This window comes from Aotus nancymaae, unplaced genomic scaffold (assembly GCF_030222135.1).
Source record: "Aotus nancymaae isolate 86718 unplaced genomic scaffold, 86718_ANA_hifiasm-v0.15.2.pri h1tg000067l, whole genome shotgun sequence".
NCBI lineage: Eukaryota > Metazoa > Chordata > Mammalia > Primates > Aotidae > Aotus > Aotus nancymaae.
The window spans coordinates 16647461-16671812 of record NW_026988482.1 but is presented as its reverse complement, the minus strand read 5'-3'; the positions used below and the strand labels follow the sequence as shown (position 1 = coordinate 16671812).

General features: G+C 42.1%; 2 protein-coding genes and 1 pseudogene across 3 annotated transcripts in view; 1 reads left to right on the top strand and 2 right to left on the bottom strand.

Moving 5' to 3' along the window:
- Nucleotides 1–20018, bottom strand: part of BDH1 (3-hydroxybutyrate dehydrogenase 1) — a 65092-nt gene extending 45074 nt beyond the window's left edge. Inside the window, exons 1-2 of one of the 2 annotated variants that reach the window (XM_012435058.2) lie at nucleotides 19929–20018; nucleotides 19695–19831 (exon numbers count right to left, since the gene is read on the bottom strand). The gene's annotated coding sequence lies outside the window, so the exon portion shown is untranslated. Of the gene's footprint in view, nucleotides 1–10549; nucleotides 10936–19694; nucleotides 19832–19928 lie in introns of those variants that run through there. The other variant, XM_012435061.3, reaches the window with a different exon arrangement.
- The window catches only part of LOC110569354 (potassium/sodium hyperpolarization-activated cyclic nucleotide-gated channel 4-like), a 191999-nt pseudogene that overhangs the window by 7974 nt on the left and 159673 nt on the right, over nucleotides 1–24352 (top strand).
- LOC135270807 (uncharacterized) overlaps nucleotides 19929–24352 on the bottom strand; it is a 72425-nt gene continuing 68001 nt past the window's right edge. Inside the window, exon 9 of the mRNA XM_064366951.1 lies at nucleotides 19929–22794. The gene's annotated coding sequence lies outside the window, so the exon portion shown is untranslated. The remainder of the gene's footprint in view (nucleotides 22795–24352) is intronic.

Below are 24352 nucleotides of genomic sequence, written 5' to 3'. Positions count from 1 at the left end.
ATATTTATGTGTTGTGTACACAATGTTTCACTACTAAAATTGTATAAAAAATTTTGAATTAATTGGCTTAAAAAATAAAATAAAAGCACTTAAGTCAAATATAAAAAAAGACTAGTCAAATACTTTTTCAAGTTCATGTGACTTAAGTAAAATCTTTAATAAATAAGTTGGCTCAAAAATTACTGGTAAAATAATATTAGAAATGTCTTAAGAATTTACCAGCATACATTTTTGTTTGCATTTGCTAATCAAGCAATTTCATGCCTACCCCTGCCAAATACCATAAGGTGTCAAAATTTGGCATACCGGTTAAAAAACTATAAACCCAGCCCAATACAGAATAATCTTTGCTTATGCAATCTTTAATAAATAAGACATTGATATTAGTTTAATAAAAAGGGCTACATCTTAAATTTAGTAAGATTACCATAACTTCTAATCTTGTGGCTTTAGGCAGTCTAGTTCATAGGCAGTAAGGTTTGTTGCTGTCTTTGTTTCAAAGCTAAACTGTAAACTAAGTTCCTCCCAAAGTTAGTTCAGGTGTTCAGCCTATGCCCAGGAATGAACAAGGACAGTTTGGAGGTTTAGTTTGGAGGTTAAAAGCAAGATGGAGTCAGTTAGGTCAACTCTTTTGGTCTCTGTTATAATTTTGCACTGGTGGTTCCATAACTTTAAATGATAACTATCACAGTTTTCATAAATAATCTAAAACAATTAATTAGGAAAATGTAATAGGATAAATACTTGTAGACAAACTCATCATAATTTAGAATCTAAAATTATATTAAATTAGGTAATAAATATTTCATTATATGGGTATTTTCCAATAAAAATATATTCATAGGAAAACATTATTTTCTTTTATTTCTTGAGACAGAGTCTTGTACTGTCACCTGGGCTGGAGTGCAATGGTGCGATCTCAGCTTACTGCATCCTTTGCCTCCTGGGTTCGAGCGATTCTCCTGCCTCAGTCTCCTGAATATCTGGGATTACAGGAATGCACTACCACACCCAGCTAATTTTTTTTTTTTTGTATTTTTACAAAATAAACAACATGGAGGGTTTCTCCATGTTGGTCAGGCTGGTCTCGAACTCCCGACCTAAGGTGATCTGCCTGCCTCGGCCTCCCAAAGTGCTGGGATTACAGGCATGAGCCACCTCACCTGGCCAAAGTATGTCATTTTTAAAAAGATGAACAATTTTTCTCTAATTCAAAGCTTATTTAAAAGTCTTGTATAAAACAAGATAAAAAGAACTCGTAAATAAAAGAGATTTAAAGAAAGTTATGGCCAGGCACAGTGGCTCACACCTGTAATCTGCACTTTGGGAGGCTGAGGCAAGCGGATCACTTGAGGTCAGGAGTTTGAGACCAGCCTGGCCAACATAGTGAAATCCCATCTCTACTACAAATACAAAAATTAGCCAAGAGTGGTGGTGGGCACCTGTAATTACAACTACTTGGGAGGTTGAGGCAGGAAAATTGCTTGAATCTGGGAGACACAGGATGCAGTAAGCCGAGATCTTGCCACTGTACTCTAGCCTGTGTGACAGAGTGAGACTTTTTCTCATAAAATAAAAAATAAAGTAATAAAAATAAAGAGGGTTTTTGGGTAAAAAAGCTTAAAGATAAATAATTTCATGTAAGAAAGAATCTTGTATGGTAAATTTAATCCTAGAGTAAAATGACTGTTTAAGAAAAAGGGATGTTCAGGACAAACCAGAAAGTTCAAGCATGTTGTGAACAGTCTGTGTAAGACAAAATAAGAGGATTTATTTATTTATTTATTTTTTTTTTTGAGACGGAGTTTCGCTCTTGTTACCCAGGCTGGAGTGCAATGGCACGATCTCGGCTCACCGCAACCTCCGCCTCCTGGGTTCAGGCAATTCTCCTGCCTCAGCCTCCTGAGTAGCTGGGATTATAGGCACGCACCACCATGCCCAGCTAATTTTTTGTATTTTTAGTAGAGACGGGGTTTCACCATGTTGACCAGGATGGTCTTGATCTCTTGACCTTGTGATCCACCCGTCTCAGCCTCCCAAAGTGCTGGGATTACAGGCGTGAGCCACCGCGCCCGGTCTGAGGATTTATTTTTTAAAAAACCTATTATCTGATCAAGTTGTCATATTATTATTACGTTTTGGTTTGCTTAGGAAAACATCTGAGATTAAAATTTTTTAAGTTAAGGTTATTACATCCATGTATCTCTCTGTATGTGCTTTGAAAGTATTTGTGACATTGAGTTATAGGGCTTTGACTCCTGCGTCTAAAAAAGACACCAAGTCCTGCTAAAGTTTAAACACTGACCGCAATTAAAGCCCGATCTTCAGTCCCAGTAGAAGATGCCAATCAAAATAAACTGCATTCCTGAAACACAGGGCCAAAAATTAAACTTATTCAACTTCTCAAGCCCCAACGTCTATCTCAGGAGAGGTGGGCATGTGAGATTATAAGGAGCAATGTTGAGAGATAAAATAAGTTCAGTTTCTCTAAAAATTAATCATTAATGTCAAAGGCACACTGATGCAAGACCACCATATGGGGCCATGTCAAATTAACAAGGTTTTCAAGAAGCGTTAACCGACTCCTAAGTAAAAGTTATAAAGGTTATAAAAGTCTTATAGAAGTTATAGCTTATGGTCAAGATTAAAATTTTATAGATTGTTTATAAAATTTTTGAAAACAAATTTAACTGGCTTCCTGCTGTTTTTACTAGGATTTGTTTGGAATATTAACTCTCTTCTCTCAAAGAGAAGGTTTTTGCTTTTTTTTTTGAAACCCTTGAGTTATCACTTTCATCAAATGAATGACTTATTTTACAATAACCTGCGATATCAAGTGTTTTAAACCTTTGATATTTAATAAACTTTCCAAAATCAAATTGAAATTATGTCTTTTTCTAACCAAATTAATCCTTTAACATATTAGGTTTCCTAAAGTCCAAAATGACATAATTTGGCTTATTTGGCATAAAAATTATATAGGAAATGTCAAATATTAAATGGTGTTTGTTTTTCTTTCAGCTGTATTTGTATAAATATGTTATTGGTATGTGTTCCATAATCACAGGAAACTCCTATAATTTTGATATGACTTAGTGTACGTTATCAGTAATAATTATAATTGTTATGTTAAATTATTGTTGCCACAGAGATAACAAGTTTCTTTGTCAGTTGTGTCTTTGACTGTGGCTGTCCTAAAATGTTTTGTTATCCACAAACAATTGTCTTGTTTTGGTCCTCCTTAGAAAGTGGTTTTATAATCACCTGTAGAACTCTAACAGGTGTTCCTAAATGCAGGTTTCTGATAACTTTGGAGATTGTGACATTAGAATAGAGAAAACAACTTTGAGGACTCTCATGGAGAGCGAAAATATTCATGAATATCAGAACAAAAGTTAACTGCATGAACTGAACTAATAAAAGACTAAATCTTTTTAACTTTTTGCTTAAAACGTTGCTGATCCTTTGTTTTTCAGAAACAAGAAAACGACTGTTAAGCTATCTACAGCTTTTAACGATTGAGTGAAGTATACTTCTATGAACAAAATTTCGAGCATATTTGTTTTTCCTCTACCTGATTTCTCCAGGATTTGGGAACTATTTGTGAGTATTCTTAACTTATGACAATACAGTTATCTGTGTAAATGCAATAAGAATCTGTTTTCATTTGTAACAGGACACAATTGGAGAAACTGGTTATTTTAGTAAGGTTTTGACTGGAATGGTGTGCTTTCCTTTAAGGATTCATACTTTCCTAATGGAGCCAATAAAAGCCCATTAGATAAACTGGCCTCATACTTTTGTCTATACAGTCACTGTACAGAGTTCCTGACTCATGGTAAGTAAAGAATGTCACTTTCTGACAGGACCAGGAGCCCCAAGTTTATCTTGGAACCTCAAGAGGAAAGGATCACCCAACTCATAGGTACTTGATGACACAAATCCATGGTTGGGCTCGGCTTTAAAAACGTCTTATCTGAGAGTCCTTCTATGGAACAAAGTTCCATCAAAGAAAAAAATTATTATTCTTGCTGCAACTATATACAAATAATTAGGACAAGTATAATAAAGCACACCAGTTCTACCATTATTTGTCTTTAGTAAAAGTGGGAAAGTGGAGATAGAAAAATTTTGATTCAAAACTATAGTACAGCTATTGTTAGATTCTAGCCTTGCCTAACGTTTTTTGATTTTTATTATTTTCTACAGTTTGAAACAAATTCTAATTTTTCTTGGCTCCAAGTCTTCAGAGTAAGTTTTGTTACTTTGTTTTCAATTTTTTTCTTCTTTCCAATTTTTTCTAATTTGGAGTCAATGAAAACTAAGCTGTGCTTTCATAAAGCCCTGCAAACTGAAGCTAGACAAACTTCAAAAGAAAATAACAGCAATCTTATATATACACATAAGCCACTTTCATACCTGCCTACTGATGTATGAACTTCAGAGTACTACAGCTTATGTCAATTTTCTAGGATTGTTCTTTTGTTGTTTTTCTACTTTCCTCCCCCTATTTTCTCTTCACAGAACATGAGACTTCACAACCTTCTAAATATGGGCTTTCCTAATAACTTGGTACCTCCTCGTCTAGAAATAAACCATCCTTCTTCGCCATGAAATACTAGATGAAACCTGGAAACAGAGACTCATTTTCTCCTAAAATACTTTCTCCAAAATATTTTTAAAAAGAGAAGGGGGGAAATGTGAAAGAAAAATAAGTCTTGGGGCCCTCAAAAATCACTAAGCGAAGGGAAAAGTCAATCTGGAAACTGCTTAGGGCAAACCTGCCTCCCATTCTATTCAAAGTCATCCCTCTGCTCACTGAGATAAATGCATATCTAATTGCCTCCTTTGGAAAAGCTAATCAGAAACTCAAGAGAATGCAATTGTTTGTCTGACACCTACCTGTGACCTGGAAGACCCTCCCTGTCTTGCTTTTGCCTTGAGTTGTCCCACCTTTCTGGGCAAAACCATTGTTCATTTTACATATGTTGATTGATGTCTCATGTCTCCCTAAAATGGATAAAACCAAGCTGTGCTGTGACCACCTTGGGCACATGTCGTCAGGACCTCTTCAGGCTGTGTCACAGGTGCACATCCTCAACCTTGGCAAAATAAACTTTCTGAATTAACTGAGACCTGTCTTAGATTTTCAGGGTTCACAGATGGAAATGAGACATGTATGTAAGCTAAATGAATTGTTAGAACTCTTGTAAGTCTTGTAAAGAGGGACAAATAAGTGTCATCAGAGTTCTAATAAGGGTTCAGGATAGACTTTGTAGAAGAGATAGTATTCTGAAAGATTCTCAGTCAGAATGAAGCACCCCTAAAAGAGGCCCCTGTTCTGAGAGACCATGGTGTTCTCTCCTGTCTATTTCCCTCCTAGCTCACACTCTCCTCCAATGCCAGCTGAATTTAATCATTCCCAGCCCTCCCTTGCTGGATCTGGCCCTGTCCAGGGTCTGAATGCCTGTGATCTTCTCTGCCCTTAGTATTAAGTGCTCAGTGTTAAGTGTTAACTAGGGACAGTTCAGGTTAAATCCTGCCCTTAGGCAGCCACTCACAGAACCAGTGTGCAGACTGCTTTGCTGAGTTATATTGGGGGATACAGAACAAAAACATTATCTATTGCCCCAAACCCCCCACAGTTTTCTGTTTTGATGCAATTGAATTTTCTTAAAGGTTTTTTTTCCCTAGAAATCATACCTTTAATCTGCAGAATTTTAGAGGTATTGAGTACCTTTTTCTGTAAAACTGCAGTATTTTAGAGGTATTGAGTAGCTTTTTCTGTAATTGAAGGAAACAAGCCCAGTATACTATTCTGTGCTGCTTCTAAAACAAAGCTGTAGCAATCAGAATCTACTGTTTTAAAAAGAGCCTGTGACAGCTGATCTGAATGTGATTGTAATACTGAATTCAGTGGATGAATGAGAACTGAAGGAGCTGCCTTATCCTCATTCCAGTGAATGAGCTAGTAAAACAAGTGCTTGACTTTAAGGGGAAAAGAGGGGGAGTATCAGGCATCCCCACTCACTTTCTGTCTCTTAACTCTTACGTATTCATTAAGATGAGTGTTTGTATAAGCACAAATATTTTGTGCATGGGAACGGGTTGTCTGGGCATTTAAGCAATGTTCTTTTGAGGTAATTGGGATAGTGGAGAGGGAACAATATGAGGATATTCGATTTAAAAAAAAAATCTCTGCCCATCCTACCCTAAGCTGCAACAATCCATAAAATTTATTCATTCATTCAGTTTGCACTGATTAAGTCCTTGTTATATCCCAGGGATTATGCTATATTATTAGAGTGAAAAGATAAATCAATGCAGGCTCCCTGTTTGCAATAATACTACAATTTAGCAATTAATGATTGACTTCTATGTACCAGCCACTGTGCCAAGTGCCCTCTGTGCATTATCTCACTTAATCTTGCAACAATCCTAAAAGTAGGTTAAGATTATTCCCATTTGCAACTGAAAACCTTGACAGACAGCAGGGTCAAATAACTTGCCCACAACTATACAACCAGAAAGTGGCAAAGACAGATCCCATCCAAGTCCCTACTCCAAATGCTTTGCTTAAATTGCACGACCAATTGTCCTGTGGTTCTTTCTTTGAAGAAAGGGATTTTTTAAATCCCAGTTTCTATGGTTATTTGGAATACAGATTTTTTTTTCTTTTTCTAGAGTTATGGAAACTCAGTGTGGAGTACAGAATTTTTTATAATCAGTTGGGCATTATTTGTGTGGATAATCCAACATAAACTGAAATTGCTTTGTTATGCAGAAATTATATTCAATGAGTACAATACGGACACCAATTTCTGATGTCTTCAATGAGGAAAAGTTACTGGGTTTAGTGATTATATTGAAATGTTTTGGCTGTGTCCCTACCCAAATCTCATCTTGAATTGTAGCTCCCATAATTCCCATGGGTTGCAGGAGGGACCCAGTGAGAGAAAACTGAATCATGGGGGCGGTTTCCCCCATACTTTTCTCATGGTAGTGATTAAGTCTCATGAGATCTGATGGTTTTATAAGGGGAAATCCCTTTTTTCTTGGCTTTAATTCTCTCTTGTCTGATACCATGTAAAACATGCCTTTGCCTTCCACCATGATTTTGAGTCTGTTAAACCTCTTTTTCTATATAAAATACTCAGTCTTCGGTATGTCTTTATCACCAGCAAGAAAATGGACTAATACAGTAAACTGGTACCAGTAGAGTGGGGCATTATTGTAAGGGTATGTGAAAATGTGGAAGTGACTTTGGAACTGGGTAGCAGGAAAAGGTTGGAACAGTTTGGAGGCCTCAAAAGAAGACAGGAAAATGTGGGAAAGTTTGGAACTTCCTAGAGACTTGTAAAATGGCTTTGACCAAAGTGCTGATAATGATATGGACAATAAAATCCAGGCTGAGGTGGTCTCAGATAGAGATGAGGAACTTGTTGGGAGCTGGAGTAAAGGTGGCTTTTATTATGTTTTAGCAAAGAGACGAATAGCATTTTGCCCCTGCCCTAAAGATTTGTGGAATTTTGAACTTGAGGGAAATGGTTTACTGTATCTCGTGGAAGAAATTTCTAAGCAGTAAAGCATTCAAGAGCTGACTTGGGTGCTATTAAAAACATTTAGTTTTAAAAGGAAAACAGAACATAAAAGTTTGGAAAATTTGCAGCCTGATGCAATAGATAAGAAAAATGCATTTCCTGAAGAGAAATTCAAGCTAGCTGCAGAAATTTGCATAAGTAATAGGGAGCCAAACTGCCAAGATGATGGGGAAAATGTCTCTAGGGCATGTCAGAGGCCTTTGCAGCAGCTCCCTCCCATCACAGGCCCGGAGGCTTAGAAGGAAAAAAATGATTTTGTGGGCTGGGTCCAGGGTCCCCCTGCTGTGTGCACCTTAGGGACTTGGTACCCTATGTCCCAGCTGCTCTAGCCATGGGTAAAAGGGGCCATGGTACAGCTCAGGCTGTGGCTTCAGAGGGTGCAAGCCTCAAGCTTTGGCAGCTTCCATATGGTGTTGAGCCTACAGGTGCACAGAAGTCAAGAATTGAGGCTTGGGAATCTCCACCTAGATTTCAGAGGATATATGGAAATGCCTGGATGTCCAGGCAGAAGTGAAGCCTGGACTGCAGGGTTGGGGCCCTCAGAGAGAACCTCTGCTAGGGCAGTGCAGAAGGGAAATGTTGAGTTGAAGCCCCCACATGGAATCCCTACTGGGGCACTGGCTACTGCAGCTGTGAGAGGTGGGCCACTGTCCTCCAGCCCCAGAATGGTAGATCCACTGACAGCTTGCACCATGTTCCTGGAAAAGCTGCAGACACTCAATGTCAGCCCATGAGAGCAGCCAGGAGGGAGGGTGTACCCTGCAAAGCTACAGAGGTGGAGCTGCTCAAGACCATGGGAACCCACCTCTTGCATCAGCCAAATCTTAAAGCTCCTTTGATCCCATGTCTCATGAGACATGGGGTCAAAGGAGCTTTAAGATTTGGCTGCCCTGCTGGATTTTGGACTTGCATGGAACCTTTAGCCCCTTCGTTTTGGCCCATTTCTCCCATTTGAAATAGGTATATTTAATCCAGTGCCTCTACCCCCATTATATTTAAGAAGTAACTAACTTGCTTTTTGTTTTACAGGCTCATAGGTGGAAGGGACTGCCTTGTCTCAGATAAGACTTTGTACTGAGGACTTTGGAGTTAATGCTGAAGTGAGTTAAGACTTTGGGGAACTGTTGGGAAGGCATTATTGTTTTGAAATGTGAGGGCATGAGATTTGGGAGGGGCCAGGAGTGGAATAATATGGTTTAACTGTGTCCTCACCCAAATCTCATCTTGAATTGTAGCTCCCATAACTGCCACATGTTGTGGGAGTGACCCAGTGGGAGATAATTGAATCATGGAGGTGGTTCCCCAATGTGCTTTTCTCTTGCTAGTGAATAAGTCTCATGAAATCTAATGGTTTCATAAGGGGAAACCACTTTCATTTGGCTTCATTCTCTCTCTTGCCTGCCACCATGTAAGATGTGCCTTTTGCCTTCTGCCATAATTGTGAGGCCTCCCCAGCCATGTGGAACTGTGAGTCTATTAAACCTCCTTTTCTTTATAAATTACTCAGTCTTGGGTATATCTTTATCAGCAATAAGAACATGGACTAATACACATGTAAACTTTGAAAGATGGCCAAGCATGGTAGCTCACGCCTGTAATCTCAACACTTCAGGAGGACAAGATGGGAGGATCACTTGAGCCCAGGATTTCAGGACCAGCCTGGGCAAAAAAGCAAGACCTTGTTTCTACAAAAAATTTAAAAATTAGCCAGACAAGTTTGTGGCAGGCCAGGTCTTTCTAACGGCTGAACAGGTAGGCCTTCATAACAAGTGTTTCAGCACCGAGTGGTTAAGTTATATATTAAAAGCTGATAGAACCAGTGCCCTATACCAGGCTAGAATGTAACAAAAGCCCACAAACAGTAGCCTAGCCCTTTCCTAGGCCTTGAAGCATGACAAGATAACAAAGGAATTCTTAACAGGACCCATTTGGGATTAAACAAGTTTTATTGTGGGTCTTAAGGAACTCCCCAGACCTTCGCAAACAAGCTTTCTTGGGGACTAAAGGAACTCCCCAAAACTCTGCGATTTAGCAGGAGATAAGATAAGGGTAATCACCCTAGCACCTGGACCCATTTAGATTAAGTAAATTAATTGAGGCTCCAGAGGAAGGCCTTGAGGACTCAGATTTTAGATAGATTAGAAGAAGTCAATCACTTATGTCTTTAGATGAATACACACATACACATAGACATATAGCTTAGAAGATATACAAGCTCTGGAAACTTTGTGATTTTGAATTGGTCTTGTGATATTTTACAGGCCTTCTCGCTGTAGTCAGTTACAGCAATGAACTCCCTTCTTTCCCAGTTTATCTGCATCTCATTACTGGGCTGCAAGAATAAGCAACCCGACCTTCAGTTTGGTCCAGGAACAAATTGAGGTGTGCCTGTCTATAGTGACAGCTACTCAGGAGACTGAGACAGGAGGATCCCTTGAGCCCAGGAGTTTGAGGCTGCCGTGAGGTATGATTGCACCACTACACTCCAGCCTGGACAACATACCAAGGCCCCATTTCTAAATAATAAACAAACAAATAAACAATTTTGAAAGACAAAAGTATGTAATGAGATTCTCAACCCCTAAAACTGATTTGATTTTCTGAACTTCAAATTCTGTTTTTTTCAACAAATATCTAATTTATTACAATAAGCTGTTTTAAAAAACAAGATACAAAACCACGTTTATTTTGCCTAATTCTTTTTCCAGTTCTTTTCTCAATGAATATATATTATTTTTATTTCTGCCTATTGCTACCAGGGACAGAGCCTACTCTTTCAAATAGAAAATCTAATAGCAAAGCTGTTGCCTCTCTGTTTGGGTTAACAGCACCTTTACCAAAGGCCTATTCACTCCTCCCCAGCCTCCTCCCTCTCTATGAGACCTTACCCATGGCTTGAATTTTCTTCTCACTGACAGCCCTCACGTTCAAGTTCAGCTTTCTCTCACCTTAGCCAGCGGGTGCTACCGGGGTTCCCTCAGCACTGTCAGCCCTCAGGATCCTCTCCAAGCAAGTGACCAGCCAGAGCCTCTTAATTCTCAGTCGACAGGGTATCTAGACACCCTGAAAACCTTCTCCAGGCTTTCTGTTTATTCTTTCAATGCTTGCCTTTAGCTGGGAAGGGACATTCTCACATATGTGTGATAAGTAAAGCCGGGTGGCTTGGGGTGTTTTTATGTTTGCATATTTGCCCTCGCACAGGCAAAGTTCAACAGCTTTGTAACTGTTTGTTTTAAGTTTAAAATGTCTGTGAGTTTGGCCCTCTGACAAGCAGAGGGTCAAGGATAGATGCTGCTGCTTAGAAATACATTAAAAATAAATGATGCCAAAGGGCAGCTCTCACTGACTCCATCTTTAGCTCTCCCTGCCAGGTATGTGTGGGCATAAATTAGCACAGGAACCGGGCTGAACAGAGTGAGAAATCTTCAGAGACTGCCGTGAGCATAGCCCAGAATCAGGACCTAAGAAAGATTTCAAAATGGCCAAGTGGCTTTAGATAGGGTCATTTGCAAGAAGGTGGGGCCAAAGCCATACCCCTTGAATGTCGCAATGGAGGTAAGGAAGAGTATGTCTGAAATATATGAGATTTCTTAAGACAACTCTTAGTATTCCCATGCTCTGTGATTAAAGTCAATGGAAAATTACACCAATCCAATCCAGACAGGACTACTAATGGCCCAGATGCTTTAGGAATGGAGGTTCCGGTCACCTCACCAGGTAATGATCCATGACCAGCTCAGGTGCTTACTGAGGACAAAGGGAATATGGAATGAGTAGTGAAAGAAGATAGTTATCAATACCAGCTACAACTACATGACAGTTATAAAAACAAGCGGTGGAATCGTCATGAGTGTTTCTTCCTTATTTTGTTATGAGTATGTTAGTGTGTGTACAGCATCTTTGTTTTCTTCCCTTTCTTATTCCTTTAGCATATAACATAAGATGTATTACTTTATCTCACAGATTTAATATTCCTAACTTTATATTATAGTGTTTAAGTTACGGGATGTCAAGAAAAGTTAATATCACCTGTGAACCCCCAAAAAGTGACAAGTTTCAGTCAATTTAGAAAGTTTATTTTGCCAAAGTTAAGGACGCACACCTGTGACACAGCCTCAGGAAATCCTGACATGTGCCTAAGGTGGTTGGTACACAGCTTGGCACCTATGAGCCTGTAAAAATTTTATACATTTTAGGGAGACATGAGACATCAATCAATATATGTAAGATGAATATTGGGTCGGCCTGGAAAGGCGGGATAACTTGAAGCAGGGAGGGGGCTTCCAGGTCACAGGTAGATAAGAGACAAATGGTTGCATTCTTTTAGTCTCTGATTAGCCTTTCCAAAGGAGGCAATAAGATATGCATTTATCTTAGTGAGCAGAGGGACAACTTTGGATAGCATGGGAGGCAGGTTTGCCTTAAGCAGTTCCCAGCTTGACTTTTCCCTTTAGCTTAGTGATTTTGGGGCCCCAGATGTATTTTGCTTTCACACAGCTAAGGACTTTGGATCCTCTTCTGGGAAAAGGATTAGTGCAGTAGAATGCAGTTACATGAAGGATAGTTGTGTCATGTTACACAGAACTACGATCTTGTTATTGTGTTTATTTGGAAGTTAAGTATGATTTAACAGATTTGTGTGGGTCCCAAATGGACAAGGAGCGAACTGGTGATGGTTAATTTTATGTGACAACTTGGCAGGAGTGAAATTGTAAATTTTTTTTCTGTAAAGGTTTTATTATGCAGAGGAGGGGGTTCAGTCCTTGGCAGCTGCTTTCCTCATGGCAGCCAAGTACCCAGATACTTGGTCAAACAGATAGCAGTGAGGTTGACCAAATGTCACTCTCATCACCATCTTGGTTTTGGTGGGATTTAGTCGGCTTCTTTATGGCAACCTGTTTTATCAGCAAGGTCTTTATGACCTGTATCCTGTGACCTCCTATCTCATCCTGTGGCTTAGAATGCCTAACTATCTGGGAATGCAGCCCAGTAGGTCTCAGCCTTATTTTACCCAACTGCTACTCAAAATGGAGTTGCTCTGATTCAAACACCTCCGACAATGCCTCTTGAGCCAATGTCACATGAGCCAATTCCTTAAAATCTCTCTCTCTACACACACACACACACACACACACACACACACACACACACACACACACTACTGTGTATAGATTGGTTCTGCTTCTCTGGGGAACCCTGACTGATATACTCATTTAGCGTGGTCTGCTTCCTGGACTGGACTCTGATACAACATTGAAATAGATTCCTCTACTGTGGAATTGGTCTCTCCAGGACCTGGAGCATAGGTCAAGGTAGGGGGCTGTCTCAGGCCAAACTGGACATGTGAGACTTGCTTTCCACCCGCTCCACCCCCTGAGGTCTCTGCAGTCCCTGCTGTCCAGGTGCTCACAGCCCAAGGAAGAGAACAGGCACATCCAAAGCTTCCTCCCTTCCAGGACAGCTTGGGCACAGTGAGGTAAGTTAGGAATAGCCATAGAGCTTTGGAAGCGGAGGGAACTATCCCTTCAGCTTGGGGAGGTGATATAAGTTAGGCATAGCCGTGGAGCTCTCGATGGGGAGGAAGCTACTCCTTCAGGTTGGGGAAGAAAGGAGGGTGAGCAGCAGGAGATGAGGATGGCCAGGGAAGTCTGGTCCACGTTCACTAGCCTTTGTTCAGAGGGCACTGGAGGTGCATTAACTTTACATAAAAGCATCTCAAAGACCAAAAAGCCTTCGAGACCTAAAGAAGTGAGTCTCAAATGATGGTGTGCTCAGTTCCTGAGGAGATATTTTGAACAATGGGGCCTTCCCAGCATCCCCCAGACCACAGCGTATTATTAATTGGCAAAAAGAGAAAAAGGAAATCTCAAATAAAAAGGAGCATGACTACTTTTGGTGTCATCCTTCCTTCTCTCACCATTGTCCACCACCTCTGTCATTAGCCATTTTCCTCAGAGATGTTTGCTTCAGCCTCTCCCATTCTTTCCCCTCTCTTCTCCCCTTTCAGTCATGCAGACGCCCTCCCATTCACCCCTTACATGCAGCTGCCTGGTCCATCCCTCTGCATCCAGCACTGCGAGGGGCTCAGGGGAGGAGCTAGCAAGGACCAGGTCACCGGGGGGTTGCTGTCCAGACAACCCTCTCCAGCAGCTCCAGGTAGTGGCCTTGGGACCTGCCCAGGGGCAAACCACTTGGAGAAGGCCCTGTCTAGGGAGGGTGATGCAGAATGTGAACAGGGCATCAGCTGTGGCCTGAGCCGAACTGGAAGGAGGAGCGTGTAGAAATAAAGAAGCTGAAGAGAAGAGGCTGGGGAATGGCTGTGGGAGGGATGGGGAGCTTATCTCCTCCAGGTAATGTGTCTTCAGGGGCATCCCTCTGATTCACAGCAAATTCACTGAGTGATGGGTGTGCTCTTAAGGCAACGTAACCACACAGCAAGGTGTCTTTTTTAGGAGGCCCTGGCCAGCCAAGATATCTCTAGGTTGTTCTGGTTTAGCATTGCCTTCCAGCTGGAGACTTCTTGAGGCAGGCTAAAGGTTGCTGGAACCTCTCTTGCTTCCTCACCCCTCCTACGTCCCCAGGTTCTGCAGCCAGCCTCCAGTGCAGGAGGAATTCAGCTCACCTGTCTCAACACCCTGCTTCCTCTCTTCACTCACTAGGTCAGGTCTGGGGAGATGGAGGCTTTCAATTAGAGAAGAGTCAAGGTGAGCACGGGACATGAGGAATACACAGTAGGGATACCGGGAGAGCTGGAAACAAAGACCACAGATTGAGCAGCCTACTCTCCCAGTGTTGAGTGAGCTAGAAGGCAAGGCCCAACTGGCAGTGGGAAAAGAAGTAAGCTATGAGGGGCCCTCATGTTTGCTGACTTTCAGGGCATGCCAGGTTATCCTGAGAGGTTTTCCCTTAAATGGCTGCTTATCATCCTCATGATGTGAGGCTGTGGCTGCCAAAACAGAGAAGAGTGGAAGCCATGCTTGCAGGAAGAGTGTGTTCTGCAAGCTGCGGCTGGCTCAGGAGATAAGCCCCCATCCCCACACAAAAATAATAGAGCTTCATCCAGGGTTAAGGGGACTGCAACTGGAAGGCAGAGTTCAGAGTCTTATCCCAAAGGCTGCCAAAGAGAGACATCCTATCAAGACACCATATGGCAAGGACAAAAGTCAGGAAAAAGAAATGAAGTATAAATAAAAGAAGTCAAACCACCATTACTGCAGGTACTAACTATTATTATTAACCTGGAATATTTAGAAAAGCTAACATTGGGGTCGGGCACGGTGGCTCACGCCTGTAATCACAGCACTTTGGGAGGCCGAGGCGGGTGGATCACAAGGTCAAGAGATCAAGACCATCCTAGTCATCATGGTGAAATCCCGTCTCTACTAAAAATACAAAAAATTAGCTGGGCATGGTGGTACGTGCCTGTAATCCCAGCTACTCAGGAGGCCGAGGCAGGAGAATTGCCTGAACCCAGGAGGCAGAGGTTGCGGTGAGCCGAGATCGCGCCATTGCACTCCACCCTGGGTAACAAGAGCGAAACTCCGTCTCAAAAAAAAAAAAGAAAGAAAAGAAAAGCTAACGTTAAAATTATTAGAATAATAATAATAATGGAATTCAGTAAGTTGGTTGAATACAAAACAAATGTAAGGAAAAAATTAGATGCTTTCCCATTCAAAATATAGAAGAAATAGAAGAAATCATAAAAGTCACAATAGCAATAAAACCTAAAGACAAGAAAATGTAGAGTCATGATAAAGGATGTATGTCATTACTGAGAGACATGAAAGATGTATTGAAAAATCAAGAGATATACCATGTTTCCAGATAGGAAAGCAACATTATACAAGATGGATTTCCCCCACATTTATCTAGAATTCAATCAGGCTTTGGCAGCTTCCTCTGCAAGATGCATCTGTGCTTCCTGTCACTACCAAGCCACCTGGCAGCCTGTACCATTTACTAATGAGCTTTGAATACTCCTGCCTACTCATGGCATTTGTCCAGAGCCACACATCTTGACCTGTCTCCAAGTCCATTCTAATCTGTCCTGAACTTCCCAGCTCGTGCCTTATTTTACTGTCTTTGGACTAATCTAACCTACTCATGTGTGTGTTTGTCTGTGTGTGTGTGTGTGTGTGTGTGTGTGTGTGTGTGTGTGTTTTGTTTGTTTTGTTTTGTTGTGATGGAGTCTCACTCTGTCAGCCAGGCTGGAGTGCAGTAGCATGATCTCGGCTCACTATAACCTCCTCCTCCTGGGTTCATGCCTCAGCCTCCTGAGTAGCTAGGATTACACGCACACACCACCACACCTGGCTAATTTTTGTATTTTTAGCAGAGACGGGGTTTCACCATGTTGGCCGGGCTAATCTCAAACTCATGACCTCAGGTGATCCACCCGCCTCAGCCTCCCAACGTGCTGGGATTACAGGTGTGAGCCACCACAACCAGCCTAATCTAACTTACTCTTTAAACCTAATGCTTTTCACCCTTTCTCACATTTTTGCATTCATTCCACTCAATTCCTTTCAGGTGTTCCCAGGGCTTGCAAGTGTTCTGAGCATTACTGGGGAAGAGGGGCTTCTTATCATGGGAGAGATCTCTGAAGCAGAGGGACATCAGGCGCCCTGCTCAGAAAGGGAGCATCCATCTGCTGTGAGGTGCCTTAGAGACAATGCAGCAAGATCAGGCCCTCAAGTCTGCTCCTGCTTCTGGGCATCTGCCCCTTACAGAATATCCACATTCCATTGACCCTAGCACCTCCAGACCAAACACCAACCTTGAACTGTTGTCAGCAGGACTTAGGTATCAGGTCCTTGGTGAAAACAGAACCACCTGCCTCCTTTCTATTCCTCCTACCTCTGTCCTCCTCATAAAGTCATACTGTCCCTTTTGGGGGGTCTACAAATACAAATTCTTTTATTTCACTCCTTTATGCCAAAAAGAGAGCTTCATTCATTCAACACAAATTTACTGAGCACTTACTACTTGCCAAGTATTATTCTAAGCACTGGGGATAGCTGGAAAAAAATATACAAATCTGTGCCTTTGTGGAGCTTAAATTTTAATGAGGGAGACAGAAAATAAATAAGATAAATAAATGACGATTAACACTGCACATGGTAATAACAAATTCTAAAGATAAAAGCAAAGTAGAAAGGAAGATAGGAAGTTACTAGAGAAAGGGATAGTGCTGCAGTTTTGAACAGTCTCACTTCAAAGGCAGTATTTGAACAATGACTTGAAGGAGATGGAGTAGTGAGCCATGCAACTATCTGGGGGACAGGAATAGATCCAAGATTTGTGGGATCCAAAATTTACACAACTTTGAGAACCTCTTTAAGAAATAGAACATGTAATTATCAATACAAAATTAGGTATAAGGCCTTGAGAGGGCCCATGTTGGTAAAGGGCGGGACGCTTATGCTCCATTCGTTTACTGGTAATTCTGCTTCTGCTGGAGGAAGAGCATTCCACGTAGAGAGAACATAAGGGCAGGAGCTTGTGTAAGGAGCATGTACCGTGAGTTAGAACAGCACCAGGAGGCCAGGGTAGCTGGAGTGCACAATGAGAGGATATGAAGGAGGCATGATCAGAGAGGTAGCTGGGGCCAGATTACACAGGATGTCGCCCAGGCTGGAATGCAGTGGCACAGTCTCAGCTCATTGCAGCCTTGACCTACCAGATCAAGCGATCCTCCTACCTCAACCTCCTGAGTAACTGGGACTATAGACAAGCACCATTACAATCAGCTAACTTTTTATTTTTTGTAGAGATGGGTTCTCACTATGTACCTAGGCTGGTCTCAGACTTCTGGGCTCAAGCAATCCTCCTGATTCAGCCTCCCAAAGTGCTGGGATTACAGGTGTGAGCCACTACTCCCAGCCACTGGCAGTTTTTGAGCAGAGAAGTAATTTGAGCTGACTTTGATTTTAAAAGAATCCCTCTGGCTGCTCTATGGAGAATACACAGAAGCAGGTCAAGGATGGAAGCAGCAGACCAATTAGGAACTAGTTAGAATAACTTAGGAGAGAGCAGATGGTGGCTCAAGCCCGGGTGGAGGCAGCAGAAGAGTGAGAAGTAGCTTATTCTGAATATGCTCAGAAGATAAAGTCTGCAGGATTTGCTACTAGATCCTCTTTGGGTAAAGGAGAGAGAGAGAGAGATAGCAAGGATGACTCTGAAGATTTTGTCCTGAGTAACTGGAAGGATATATTTCCATTAACTGAAAAGAGGGAAATTAGTTTTTGTTTTGAAATGGAGTCCTGCTCTGTCACCTAGGCTAGAGTGCAGTGGCGCAATGTTGGCTCACTGCAACCTCCGCCTCCCAGGTTCAAGTGATTCTCCTACCTCAGCCTCCTGAGTAGCTGGAACTACAAGCATCTACTACCACAGCCAGCTAATTCTTTTCTCGTTTTTAGTAGAAACGGGGTTTCACCACTGTTGGTCAGGCTGGTCTCAAACTCGTGACCTCAGGTGATCCACCCTCCTTGGCCTCCCAAAGCGCTGATATTATAGGTGTGAGCCACCATGCCCAGCCCAGAAAAGGGAAATTTGAAATCTGAGAGCAGATTTTAAGTGGAAGATTAGAGTTCAGTTTTCAACATGTTAAGTTTGACATGTTTATACATCCAAAGGGAGGGATGGAGTCCGTAATTCAGTCTGGAAGAGATTCTGGGCAAGAAATGACAATTTCTTAAACCTGGATTAGATCACCAAGGGAGTGACTGTAGCAGAGAAAAGAAGTGGTTCCAGAGTGGATCCTTGAAGCCCTCTGATATTTAAAAGTCTAAGAGACGAGAGAGACTGGCAAAGGAGACAAAAAAGGAACAGGCAGAGAGGTTAAGAGAAGAACCAAGAAAGAGCGAGCGCTCTGAAGCCAGCTGAGCAACAGGTGTCAAAGAAGCAGAAGTGATCTAGTGCTTCAGATGCTGCTGAAAATTGACCTCTGAATTTAACAACATGCAAAAATCATTGATGATCCTGACAAGAGTGAGAAGGCATATCAGTAAGGACCCAGACTTTAGGAGAGTGACATACAAACCCCAATTAAACCTTCAGCCTGTTCTGTCTGGCTGTGCTGCCTTCAGTACCAGTCAGCAGTTCACACCTTTTTTTTTCCTTTGAGGCTGAGTTTTGCTTTTGTTGCCCAGGCTAGAGTGTAATGGGGAAATCTTGGCTCACTGCAACCTCCGCCCCCCCAGGTTTAAGTGATTCTCCTACCTCATCCTCTTGAGTAGCTGAGATAACAGGCATGTACCACCACGCCCAGCTAATTTTGTATTTTTAGTAGAAACGGGTTTCACCAGGTTGGTCAGGCTGTCTCGAACTCCTGACCTCAGGTAATCCGCCCGCCTCGGCCTTCCAAAGCGCTGGGATTATAGGCATGAGCCACCACGCCCGGCCCTAGTTCACACCTTTTGGTCTGGTCTCTGGGACCTTCCTTCCATCTTTACAACTTGTGGGCTCTTTCGCCAGGTTCTTTTCAGCACTGGAGGAAGAGAACCTGACAGATGCAAGCAGAACTCAGACAGCTGAGCAAGGATTTTACTTACCAGAAGCCACTAACCTGGAGAGTTAACAGGTAATAGAGACAGATGAGAGACAGAGAGAGAGAAATAAGTAAAGGTGGAACGAAATGAGTTACTCATTTTTACTTTTTGCTGCCAGTAAGTAAACACAGCCTTTACATTATCAGTTAGCTACTACAGGACTGTATCTGTGACTGCAAAGACAGACTGCGGTGGGGAAGACAGCTGAAACGGCATTACGTGGATCTGTTTCCAGAAGAACTTTCCTTTTTTTTTATGAGTAGGAATAGGTAATCGTTAAACTAGATGTGTCCAGTTTACCAGAAAGGAAACTGAAAGGGTTTATAGCATCTATCATTAACTTACTAGTCTACCTTCAAGTGATATACTGTACACTATAGTATAGGAACCATGCAATGATCTAACTTCTCCCCTCTTGACTTTTCTGCTGCCATTTTTACATTTACTTATGCTACAAAGCCTGCGCAGCATTGTTCTCAGTTTTATTTAAACATTTATCTTTTAAAGAGATTTATATAATAAGGAAAAGAACTTCTATACTTACCCACAGAGTTGCTCTTCATTCCTTTATATATACTCGTATTTTCATCTGGTATCACTTTCCTTCTGCCTAAAGGACTTCCTTTAACCTTTCTTGTTGTGTGGGTCCACTTGGGATAAATTCTTTCAGCTTTTTTATGTCTGAAAAAAAAGACTTCATTTCACCTCCTTCGTTTATGAAGGGTATTTCATTATGAAGGAATTCCACTTAACAGGATTTTTAAAGGGTTTTGCTTACAGATTTTCCTTTTGAGACGGAGTCTGGCTCTTTCTCCCAGGCTGGAGTGCAGCGGTGCGATCTCAGCTCACTGCAACCTCTGCCTCCAGGGTTCAAGTGATTCTCCTGCCTCAGCCTCCTGAGTAGCTGGGATTACAGGCATACTCCATCACACCCAGCTAATTTTTGTATTTTTAGTAGAGATGGGGTTTCACCATGTTGGTCAGGCTGGTCTCGATCTCCTGACCGTGTGATCCACCCGCCTCGGCCTCCCAAAGTGATGTGATTACAGGAGTGAGCCACCATGCCTGGCCAGATTTTCTTTTCTTTCTTTCTTTTTTTTTTTTTTTTGTCTTTTCTTGTCTTGTCTTTTCAACAGCCAGGGTCTCATGTATTCCCCAGGCTGGCCACAACTCTAGTGATCTTCCTGCCTCAGCCCCCTGAATAACTGGGACCACAGGTGTGTGCCATTGCACCAGGCTTTCCAATGATTTTTTGCTCACGTGTTTTTCCAATGGGAAATCTGGTATCATCTTAATCTCTGTTCATCTATACAGTTTTCCTAAATGTTCCTTTGGTTCCTTTTAAGGTTTCCTATTCATGATAGATTTTGAGCAATTAGATTGTGATGTCCCTTGGTGTCATTTTCTTCACATTTCTTATGTGTGGGGCTCATTGAGTTTCTTGTATTTGTGGGTCTGCAGTTTAATCAAATTTTGAATTTTTTTGCCCTTATTTCTTCAAATATATTTTTCTGTTCTGCCTTCCTTTTACTCTCCCTGCAACTGATTTTTTGACTGGTCCATATATAATATGTCTAAAATGTGCTGGGAAGAAAAGCCAGCCTGGGCAACACATGAGACCCTGTCTGTTGGAAAGGAAAGACAGGGCCAGGCGCTGTGGCTCACTCTTGGGGAGAAAAAGCATGTGTTTTTCTTTAAAAAAATGATCTCACGGTGAGTTAGGTTTTTTTTCTTAAAGGCAGTCACATTGGCTAAAGTTAGGTTTTTAAAATATATATAAATAGCATGTAAATAACAGCTATTTAAATAAAAAAAAGAGGCTGAGGAAAGAGGATTGCTTGAGGCCAGGAGGTTAGAGAGATCAGCCTGGCAACATGATGAGACTCTGTCTCTACAAACAATTTAAAAGTTAGCTAACCAGGCATCATGGTGGCTCATGCCTGTAATCCCAGCACTTTGGGAGGCTGAGGCTGGAGGATTGCTTGAGCCCAGGAGTTCAAGACCACCCTGGGCAACATAGCAAGATCTCATCTCTACAAATACAAAAATTAGCTGGGTGTGGTAGTGTGTGCCTTTGGTCCCAGCTACATGGGAGACTGAGGTGGGAGGATCACTTGAGTCTGGGAGGCTGCAGTGAGCTATGATCATGCCACCACACTTCAGCTTGGGGAAGAGAGCAATGCCTGTCTCTAAAACAAATAAATAAAAATTTAAAAAGAATAAGAAAGAAATAAGAGAAAAGAAAAATGAATACATTTGAACACAGAAAATATTTGAACATTTATATGGCAAAAAATAAATGTTAACATGGTTCATATTTATACTTATAAACATTTTTATGTTATAAATATATACTATATTTACGTACGTAAATATTTATATTTTATATATTTGCATATTTCAGATATATCCTCAAGGAAATCAAGAGATAAAAGAGGGAAGAATAATATTTGCAACACATATGACAAAGAGCTAATACACCAAGAACACTTAATACACAAAGACAAAACAATGTTAAAAAGAAAGAAATGAGCAAAGGATATAAACAGGTAGTGCACAGGAAAAAATGCAAAGTTTTCCTAAGTATGCTAAGAAACATATATAAAGGTGCTCAACTTTATTAATTTTTTTAAATACACAAAGTTACATACACATTTTTCACCCGCAGGTTGACAGAGATCAGAAACTTAGACATGACCGACCCCTAACATTTGCAGGGTGAAAGCAACAGTACAAATGCATACCCATGTATCATACAATTACATATGAAAATGCTAGAAATCAAGCAAACAGACCAGGTGCAGTGCACACCTGTAATTCCAGCACTTCAAGAGGCCGAGGTGGGAGGGTTGCTTGAGCCTAGGAGTTTGGGACCAGCCTGGGTAAGATAGAGAGAGCTTGACTCTACAAAAAATAAAATAGCTGGGTATGGTAGTTCTAGCTACGCGAGAGGCTGAGGTGGGAGGGTCTCTTGAGTCCAGGAGTGACAGGCCTATGTGAAAGATAAACTTTAATATACACTAAGTGAGAAAAGCTAATTAAGGATCTGATGCAAACTACAACCAACTGTATGTCCGTACATCTACATACCTATATCTATCTATAGCTGTATATATATATGCTTATGCTTACATTTGCTAAGAAATTATCTAGAAGGAATTACAAGAGAGCTATTACCTGTGGTTACTAAGAGAAGGGATAGATGGGGTAGTTTTCACCTCACACTTCCATCTGTTCGTATTTGTCAGCGCATTTAGTACTTCATAATAAAAACAACAACCAAAAAATACGCTTGTACAATTTCTCAGACACATCTGGTAACAACCTCCGATTTCTCTCAGACACATCTGGAAACCGTGCTGATTTTTCTTTGCAGCACCGAGCGTCTGTTTCCAACAAATTTGGTGACCATGAAGGGACCCATTCCCCTCCAGGGTGGTCTCTGGTCCTCTCTCTCCTGAGGAGGCACCCCCACTGCCTCGTTGCGGCAACAGCAACCGGAAGCCTCTGACAAGCAGCCGCTGTGCCAGGCACTGGGCTACCCAACCACAGGTCTGAGAATTGCCTTTCCAAGCCCGTGGAATTTTGCTCAGCCAGCTGCTGCCAGTTATTTCTCCTTCTTTGCTTCCAAGGTAGCAGGAACCCTACAGAAACCCAGGAGAAAATATGTCACACCTCAAAATGTGTTTTCTTTACGGATTTCCCTAGAAGGCTGCCAGCCTGGGCAGTGGGTGAGAAGCCACTCTGCTGGTTTACACATGGCAGGCCCAGTGCCCTGCAGGCTCAGCGGGGAGCTCTGGCCCTCACCCGGCCGAATCTTACCCATGCAGGTGGCGGATCAGAGGACTTTCTGCAACTAGGAAAACAACTCAAAGGTCAGCCCTTCCCAGCAGTGAATAAACACTGACATCCCAAGTTCTGAGAGGCCCAAGGAGGTGGCCTCTCCCCTAGTAAGAAGTCCTCCATGGCTAGGTATTGATTATTGGTCTGGAGGCTTCTGGACCTCAAAGACCAGTTGGATTAAAATTTGTATCCATGTGCTCGGCTCAGTGACTGGCACGTGGGTGGTGTTCATTAAGTTGACATCAGGGCGTGTCTCTTCTAGTGTTTTTCATCACCTCTGCAAAGAGGTTACTTCTCAGGCCGGGCGCGGTGGCTCACACCTGTAATCCCAGCTCTTTGGGAGGCTGAGGCAGGTGGATCACGAGGTCAAGAGATCGAGACCATCCTGGTCAACATGGTGAAACCCCGTCTTTACTAAAAATACAAAAAATTAGCTGGGCATGGTGGCGCGTGCCTGTAATCCCAGCTACTCAGGAGGCTGAGGCAGGAGAATTGCCTGAACCGAGGAGGCGGAGGTTGCCGTGAGCCGAGATTGCGCCATTGCACTCCAGCCTGGGTAACAAGAGTGAAACTCCGTCTCAAAAAAAAAAAAAAGAGGTAACTTCTCCTGGGCTTCATTCCTTCGGGTTTGAACCTTACCTTGGCAGGATCTGCACTGTGCATCCAGGAAAATGCACCAGATGAGGAACTCCTGATGACTGGTTCACACTAATACTGAAAGCTTATTCCAGAAAACTTAGAAAATAAAGATGACTAATAAAAGATGATAAAAATTCGATTCCCTCTCCCCTTCCTGCTCTAACAGAACTGTTACACTGCCCTGCAGCCACCTCAGGTGGTGAATGTTTTATCTCCTGGAATAAATGTCCTCTTTGCTGATGACCTCCTCTTTCAGGCCATTCTGCCACGAGTGTGTCAGACTTTAGGTGGGACTTCATTGATTGGCTGGCCTCCACAGCCCCTCAGTCTAGCAAGGAGACCACAATGATGCTTTGGGTCTCCAGGTGTCTGTTTCAACTCAGATGCTACATCGAGTAGCCCTCCGGATATGGGGGGATTCCTTTTTCTTCTGTGTATGATCACCTAAGTAAATGGCCATGGGTCCCCCAGAGAAAGACTGGGGGAATCCTTACACTCTTTTCTTGCCACAGTGTTGCCGAGTTCTTTCTTAGAGACCCAGCCACCTCTTCAGTCCATGTATTCTATATCTGAAAATTGGCTTAGGTCAAAGCAACTGAGCAAGGGCCTGTAACTTTGTATTAGGACTTGGGAGGCTCTGAGCCTCCTGCGTCTCACTTGTGCCTCTTGCTGGCTGGACGGGCTAAGCAGCGTCTCAGTAGGTTGTCCGTCTATTCTACC